Genomic DNA, 9,401 nt, shown 5'->3' on the forward strand with positions numbered 1-9,401 from the left:
GAGGAGGATTGCAAGGAGTGTCTGACACAGTTAGTACTCAAAAAAAAAAAAAAAAATTAATGTCTCGCAAAACAACTATAAGTAAAAAAAGGGTGGCATGCTTAGGTACTGGGGTGGGCTCATCTGCAGAGTTTATGACAAAGTAATTTGGCAGTAAATTAGTATTTACTGGTGTCAATCTAGGACACTGACCCAGACTACTTTAACTAGCATCATAGATGCAAACAAATTGGTATTGTTTGTCAGCACCAGGCATTGAATGATGTCAGTGCATAGACTAAACATTGGTGGAGCTGTGCGAGTTAATTTTGCACGTGGTAGAGCACAGTTTGAGCTGGGGGGGGGGGGGACTCTCTTGTGGCCGGCGGTACCGCCCCAGGGCCCCTCATGTTACAACGGTGTGTCTGACGTTGGGTGCGCACCACCACCGCCAGAGACACTACATTGTACTATGAGGGACCCAGTGGCAGTGCCGTCGACCAAAAGCGGCCACACCCACCTATTCAGACAAACAGCACTTGTAACGGGTGCTTGCGCCAAGTGGCGAGACAACGGCCCCGTGGGTGGATTTTTCCCATTGGGGGAGGTGTAAACATGTCGTATGCTGGACAAACAGCTGCTGCAAATTAAGAGATAGGAAGACTCAGTAAGACCAGTCCAGAAGCAAGACCTTTTTATAGGAAAGCTAGGTGTCAGCCGGGAAAGGTGGGGCAAAATAATTTGAAATCCAGGAGTGGTTCATTTTAATGAAGGTGAGATCATCCACATTTTGGGTAGCCAGACGAGTCCTTTTTTCGGTTAATATTGAACCAGCAGCACTGAATACTCTTTCTGATAGCACACTAGCTGCTGGGCAAGCAAGCTCCTGCAACGCATATTCTGCCAATTCAGGCCAGGTGTCTAATTTGGATGCCCAGTAATCAAATGGGAATGACGGTTGAGGGAGAACATCGATAAGGGTTGAAAAATAGTTAGTAACCATACTGGACAAATGTTGTCTCCTGTCACTTTGAATAGATGCTGCAGTACCTGTCCTGTCTGCGGTCATTGCGAAATCACTCCACAACCTGGTCAGAAAACCCCTCTGGCCAACGCCACTTCTGATCTGTGCACCCCTAACACCTGCAGCTTGTGTGAGAACCATCACCGGCGCTGTGTGCTGGGAATGCCTGAATCAAACGGTCTACAAGAGTAGCTTGTTTGGTTGCTAATATTTGTTCGAGGTTCTCATGTGGCATAATATTTTGCAATTTGCCTTTATAGCGAGGGTCAAGGATGCAGGCCAACCAGTAATCGTCATCGCTCATCATTTTAATAATGCGTGTGTCCCTTTTCAGGGTACGTAAGGCATAATCCGCCATGTGTGCCAAAGTTCCAGTTGTCAAATCTGCGGTTGTGCTGGTTGGAGGGGCTGTTACAGGCAAATCTAAGTCACTTGTCTCCCTTAAAAAAACAGAACCCGGCCTTGCAACGCCACTAATTTCTGTTGGCCCAGGAGAAGCTTCCTCATTCAAAAAGTACTCATCCCCATCATCCTCCTCGTCCTCCTCTTCGCCCGCTACCGCGTCCTCTACACGGCCCTGACCAGACAATGGCTGACTGTCATCAAGGCTTTCCTCTTCCTCGGCTGCAGACGCCTGCTCCTTTATGTGCGTCAAACTTTGCATCAGCAGATGCATTAGGGGGATGCTCATGCTTATTATGGCGTTGTCTGCACTAACCAGCCTTGTGCATTCCTCAAAACACTGAAGGACTTGACACAGGTCTTGTAGCTTCGACCACTGCACACCTGACAACTCCATGTCTTCCATCCAACTGCCTGCCCGTGTATGTGTATCCTCCCACAAAAACATAACAGCACGCCTCTGTTCGCACAGTCTCTGAAGCATGTGCAGTGTGGAGTTCCACCTTGTTGCAACGTCGATGATTAGGCGATGCTGGGGAAGGTTCAAAGACCGCTGATAGTTCTGCATACGGCTGGAGTGTGGAGTGAGGGAAAGGGCTATGGCAGCCATGAAATTCCTTCCGTTATCACTCACAACCTTGCCTGCCTCAAGATGTACAGTGCCCAGCCATGACTGAGTTTCATTCAGCAAGAACTCGGACAGAACTTCCGCGGTGTGTCTGTTGTCACCCAAACACTTCATTGCCAATACAGCCTGCTGACGCTTGCCACTAGCTGTCCCATAATGGCACACCTGGTGTGCAACAGTGGCAGCTGCGGATGGAGTGGATGTGCGACTGCGGTCTGTGGACGAGCTCTCGCTTCTGCAGGAGGAGGAGGAAGAGGAGGAGGGGGGGCGAACGCCTACAGCCAAATCTTTCCTTGACCGTGGGCTAGGCAGAACTGTCCCAATATTGCTGTCCCCTGTGGACCCTGCATCCACCACATTCACCCAGTGTGCCGTGATGGACACGTAACGTCCCTGGCCATGCCTACTGGTCCATGCATCTGTTGTCAGGTGCACCTTTGTAGTCACAGACTGAGTGCATGGACGATGCGGTCTTTAACATGTTGTTGGAGGGCTGGGATGGCTTTTCTAGAAAAGAAGTGCCGACTGGGTAGCTCGTAGCGTGGTACAGCGTAGTCCATCAGCGCTTTGAAAGCTTCGCTTTCAACTAACTGGTAGGGCATCATCTCTAATGAGATTAGTCTAGCAATGTGGGCGTTCAAACCCTGTGTACGCGGATGCGAGGATGAGTACTTCCTTTTCCTAACAAGAGTCTCATGTAGGGTGAGCTGGACTGGAGAGCTGGAGATCGTGGAACTAGCGGTGGTGCCGGTGGACATGGCAGACTGAGAGAGGGTTGGAGATGGTATTCTTGCCGGTGCCCTACATGCAGTGTTTCCTACTGCAAACCTGGTGATTCCCTGCCTGCTTTGGCCTGGCGACGAAAGCTGCACAGATACTGCCGGTGGTGCGGGAAATGGTGGGTTTACAGTGAGGGAAGGGATGTAGCGTTGCTGACTAGCTTCATTGGCCGAGGGTGCTGCAACCTTTAGGGACATTTGGTAGTTATTCCAGGCTTGCAAATGCATGGTGGATAAATGTCTATGCATGCAACTTGTATTTAGACTTTTAAGATTCTGACCTCTGCTTAAGGTAGTTGAACATTTTTGACAGATGACTTTGCGCTGATCATTTGGATGTTGTTTAAAAAAATGCCAGACTGCACTCTTTCTACTATCGGATAACTTTTCAGGCATTGCAGACTGAGCTTCTTTAACCGGATGGCCACGCTGTCCTCCAACAGGTTTTGGTTTTGCCACGCGTTTTTGGCCAGATACGGGCCCGGTAGATGGAACCTGTTGTGATGTTGATGCCTGCTGCGGCTCCTCCTCCTCCGCTTCTGAACTACTGCCGCCTGCACCCTGTTCCCCCAATGGCTGCCAATCGGGGTCAACAACTGGGTCATCTATGACCTCCTCTTCTATGTCGTGTGCAACTTTGTCTGTGTCACCGTGTAAGCCGGTGGTATAGCGTTCGTGACGGGGCACCATAGTCTCCGCTGGGTTTGATTCTGCCTTAGTACACTGCGAGGGCAATGTTCTTGTCTGAGTCAAAGGAACAGCATAGTAATCTGGCTGTGGCTGTGCATCTGTGCACTCCATGTCCGATTCAACTTCTAATGGGCATGGCCTGTTAACTGTTTCACTGTCTAACCCAGGAACGGTATGTGTAAAGAGCTCCATGGAGTAACCTGTTGTGTCGACTGACGCATCCTTCACTGTTGTTCTGGGTGAAGGACACAATGAAGCGACTTGTTCCTGACCGGGAGCATCCACTGATGATGCACTGCTCTGACATTTGGCACTTTCCGAGGAGGAGGCGAAAGAGCTAGAGGCAGAGTGAGCAATGAAAGCCAATACTTGTTCCTCCTGCTCCGGCTTCAAAAGTGGTTTTCCTACTCCCAGAAAAGAGAGCGTTCGAGGCCTTGTGTAGGCAGACGACGTTTTTGGCTCAACAACTCGAGACTTAGGTGCTGTACTGCTTTTACCATGACCACCTGATGCTCCACCACCACTACCATCATTACCAGCTGACAATGACCGCCCACGGCCACGACCTCTTCCACTAGACTTCCTCATTGTTTGCAAAACGTAACCAAAGTAACGCTATTTGTTACTGTAAAACAACTTATAAGGTGAACTCAAACTTCTGTAGAATTTATATATACCTTTATAGGTGCCTGACACTGAAAGGAAAATCAGGCCCAATGTTACACACTCGGTTTTCTGTGCCCCAATAATTTGAGACAGATGGCACACACAGGAGCAGCACTCAAGCAGACTTGCCAATATTTATCTCCCACTAATTTTTTTTTTTTTTTAAAAGGGAGAATTTACCAAAAAAAAACAAAAAGGCCCAGTATTACACACACACTGCTTTTCGGTGGGACACAATGAGAGACAGATGCCACACACAGGACTGGCACGGAGGCAGACTTGCCAAGATTTATCTCCCACTAACTATTTTTTTTTTTTTAAAAGGGAGAATTTACCACCAAAAAAACAAAAAGGCCCAGTATTACACACATGTTATGATCCCAATGGCAAGGGATCTCAGAGATTAAGCAAAGTCTGCAAACATAAATACCAGCTCATAGGGAAGTGGTAACTAGGCTGACCATATAGCTGATCCTAGCACAAACACTAACAGTAGCCGGGGAACGTGCCTACGTTGATCCTAGACGTCTCGCGCCAGCCGGAGAACTAACTAACCCTATCAGGGAAAATAAGACCTCTCTTGCCTCCAGAGAAAAGACCCCAAAGAAATACAAGCCCCCAACAAATAATAACGGTGAGGCAAGAAGAAAAGACAAACGTAAGAATGAACTAGATTTTAGCAAAGAGAGGCCCACTGACTAAATAGCAGAAGATAGTAAGATGACTTATATGGTCAGCAAAAAACCCTGCAAAATATCCACGCTGAATATCCAAGAACCCCCAAACCGACTAACGGTGAGGGGGGAGAATATCAGCCCCCTAGAGCTTCCAGCGATATCAGGAATCACATTTTGTACAAGCTGGACAAAAATAAGAACAATGCAAATAAACAAAAGTAAGAAAGCAGGACTTAGCTTATCTTGCAAAGAACCAGGACCTGAAGACAGGAGCAAACAGAAATGAACTGATTACAACGATGCCAGGCACTGGACTGAGAATCCAGGAAGTTTAAATAGCAACACCCCAGGCCTAACGAAGCAGGTGAGTACCAACCTGGTAAAAGACAATCCAAGTGCCAAATCACTAGTGACCACAAGAGGGAGCCAAGAAGTATAGTTCACAACAGTACCCCCCCTTTAAGGAGGGGTCACCGAACCCTCACCAAGACCACCAGGGCGACCAGGATGAGCAGCTTGGAAGGCACGAACCAAATCGGCCGCATGAACATCAGAGGCGGCCACCCAGGAATTATCCTCCTGACCATAGCCCTTCCATTTGACCAAATACTGAAGCCTCCGTCTAGAGAGACGAGAATCCAAGATCTTCTCTACCACGTACTCCAACTCGCCCTCAACCAACACCGGAGCAGGAGGCTCAACAGCAGGAACCACAGGCACAACGTACCGCCGCAACAAAGACCTATGGAACACGTTGTGAATGGCAAACGACACCGGAAGATCCAAACGAAAAGAAACCGGGTTAAGAACTTCCAAAATTTTATAAGGACCAATAAAGCGAGGCTTAAACTTAGGAGAGGAAACCTTCAGAGGGACATACCGAGAAGACAACCAAACCAAATCCCCAACACGAAGTCGGGGCCCCACACCGCGGCGGCGGTTGGCAAAACGCTGAGCCTTCTCCTGTGACAACCTCAAGTTGTCCACCACATGATTCCAAATCCGCTGCAACCTATCCACCACGGAATCCACCCCAGGACAGTCAGAAGACTCAACATGACCCGAGGAGAAACGAGGATGAAAACCAGAGTTGCAGAAGAATGGCGAAACCAAAGTAGCGGAACTAGCCCGATTATTAAGGGCAAACTCCGCCAATGGCAAAAAGGTCACCCAATCATCCTGGTCCGCAGAAACAAAACATCTCAAATAAGCGTCCAGTGTCTGATTAGTTCGCTCCGTTTGACCATTAGTCTGAGGATGGAAGGCAGATGAAAACGACAAATCAATGCCCATTTTAGCACAAAAAGATCACCAGAATCTGGACACAAACTGGGATCCTCTGTCGGACACGATATTCTCCGGAATGCCGTGTAAACGAACCACATTCTGAAAAAACAAAGGAACCAGATCGGAAGAGGAAGGCAACTTAGGCAAGGGTACCAAATGGACCATCTTGGAAAAACAATCACACACCACCCAGATGACAGGCATTCCTTGATATACCGGAAGATCAGAAATGAAATCCATGGAAATGTGTGTCCAAGGCCTCTTCGGGACGGGCAAGGGCAGAAGCAACCCGCTAGCACGAGAACAACAAGGCTTAGCCCGAGCACAAGTCCCACAGGACTGCACAAATGACCGCACATCCCGTGACAAGGAAGGCCACCAAAAGGACCTAGCCACCAAATCTCGGGTACCAAAAATTCCCGGATGCCCTGCCAACACCAAGGAATGAACCTTGGAAATGACTTTGCTGGTCCATTTATCAGGAACAAACAGTCTGTCGGGTGGACAAGAGTCAGGTCTACCAGCCTGAAATCTCTGCAACACACGTCGCAAATCAGGAGATATGGCCGACACGATTACTCCCTCTTTAAGAATACCAGCTGGCTCCGAGACTCCAGGAGAGTCAGGCACAAAGCTCCTAGAAAGAGCATCAGCCTTAACATTCTTCGAACCAGGCAGGTACGAGACCACAAAGTCAAAACGAGAGAAAAACAATGACCAACGAGCCTGTCTAGGATTCAGGCGCTTAGCAGACTCGAGATACATCAGATTTTTGTGATCAGTCAAGACCACCACACGATGCTTAGCACCCTCGAGCCAATGACGCCACTCCTCAAATGCCCACTTCATGGCCAACAACTCCCGATTACCAACATCATAGTTACGCTCAGCAGGCGAAAACTTCCTAGAGAAAAAGGCACATGGTCTCATCACAGAGCAACCAGAGCCTCTCTGCGACAAAACAGCCCCAGCACCGATCTCAGAAGCATCCACTTCAACCTGAAAGGGAAGTGAGACATCAGGCTGGCACAAAACAGGCGCCGAAGTAAACCGGCGCTTCAGCTCCTGGAAGGCCTCCACGGCTGCAGGGGCCCAATTAGCCACATCAGAACCTTTCTTGGTCATATCCGTCAAAGGTTTAACAACGCTAGAAAAATTAGCGATAAAGCGACGGTAGAAATTAGCAAACCCAAGAACTTCTGAAGACTCTTAACAGACGTGGGCTGAGTCCAATCATGAATAGCTCGGACCTTGACTGGGTCCATCTCCACAGCAGAAGGGGAGAAAATAAAACCCAAAAAGGAAACCTTCTGCACTCCAAAGAGACACTTTGAGCCCTTCACAAACAAAGCATTATCACGCAAAACCTGAAACACCATCCTGACCTGCTTTACATGAGAATCCCAATCATCCGAGAAAACCAGAATATCATCCAGATAAACAATCATAAATTTATCCAGATACTTCCGGAAGATATCATGCATAAAGGACTGAAACACTGAAGGAGCATTAGAGAGCCCAAAGGGCATCACCAAGTATTCAAAATGACCTTCAGGCGTATTGAATGCAGTTTTCCATTCATCTCCCTGCCTAATGCGCACAAGGTTGTACGCACCACGAAGATCTATCTTGGTGAACCACTTGGCACCCTTAATCCGAGCAAACAAGTCTGACAATAGTGGCAAAGGATACTGAAACTTAACAGTGATTTTATTCAGAAGCCGATAGTCTATACAAGGTCTCAAAGACCCGTCTTTCTTGGCCACAAAAAAGAATCCCGCACCAAGAGAGGAAGAGGATGGGCGAATATGCCCCTTCTCCAAAGACTCCTTGACATAAGAACGCATCGCGGCATGCTCGGGTACAGACAAATTAAATAATCGTCCCTTAGGAAATTTACTGCCAGGAATCAAATCTATAGCGCAGTCACAGTCCCTATGAGGAGGAAGATCACTGGACCTGGACTCACTGAATACATCCTGATAGTCACACAAATACTCAGGAACCTCTGAAGGAGTAGAAGTAGCAATAGACACCGGCGGAGAATCGCAATGAATTCCCTGACAACCCCAACTCGACACAGACATAGCCTTCCAATCCAAAACAGGATTATGGGTCTGTAACCATGGCAGACCTAACACGACCAAATCATTCATTTTATGCAGAACAAGAAAACGAATCACCTCCCGATGTTCAGGAGTCATGCACATGGTCACTTGTGTCCAAAACTGCGGTTTATTTTCCGCCAGTGGCATAGCATCAATTCCTCTGAGAGGAATAGGAATTTTTAAAGGCTCCAGGACAAAACCGCAGCGCTTGGCAAACGACAAGTCCATAAGACTCAGGGCAGCACCTGAATCCACAAATGCCATAACAGGGTAGGAAGACAATGAACAAATTAAAGTCACAGACAAAATAAATTTAGGCTGCAAATTACCAATGGTGACAGGACTGATAACCTTGGTTAGGCGTTTAGAGCATGCTGATATAACATGTGTAGAATCACCACAGTAAAAACACAACCCATTCTGACGTCTAAGATTTTGTCGTTCGGTTCTAGTCAGGATTCTGTCGCATTGCATTGAGACAGGTGTCCGTTCAGACAACACCGTGAGAGGATTAGCGGATTTGCGCTCCCGCAAACACCGATCAATCTGAATAGCCAGCGCCATAGAATCATTCAGACTTGTAGGAATTGGAAAACCCACCATCACATTCTTAATGGCTTCAGAAAGGCCATTTCTGAAATTTGCGGCCAGAGCACATTCATTCCATTGAGTAAGCACAGACCATTTCCGAAATTTTTGGCAGTACACCTCAGCTTCATCCTGGCCCTGAGAGATAGCCAGTAGAGCTTTTTATGCCTGAATTTCAAGATTAGGCTCCTCATAAAGCAATCCAAGCGCCAGAAAAAACGCATCAACATCCGCCAATGCCGGATCTCCTGGCGCCAACGAGAAAGCCCAATCCTGAGGGTCGCCACGCAAAAAGGAGATAACAATTTTAACTTGCTGAGCTGAATCTCCAGACGAACGAGGTTTCAAAGATAGAAACAATTTACAATTATTCCTAAAATTCCCAAATTTAAATCGATCTCCAGAGAACAGCTCAGGAATAGGTATCTTAGGCTCTGACATAGGACTGCTAACAACAAAATCCTGAATGCTCTGCACTCGTGCAGCAAGCTGATCCACACTAGTAATCAAGGTCTGAACATTCATGTCTGCAGCAAGCTTACAGCCACTCTGAGAAAAAGGGGAAGGAAGAAA

Source organism: Ranitomeya variabilis, chromosome 4, assembly GCF_051348905.1.
Source record: "Ranitomeya variabilis isolate aRanVar5 chromosome 4, aRanVar5.hap1, whole genome shotgun sequence".
Lineage (NCBI taxonomy): Eukaryota > Metazoa > Chordata > Amphibia > Anura > Dendrobatidae > Ranitomeya > Ranitomeya variabilis.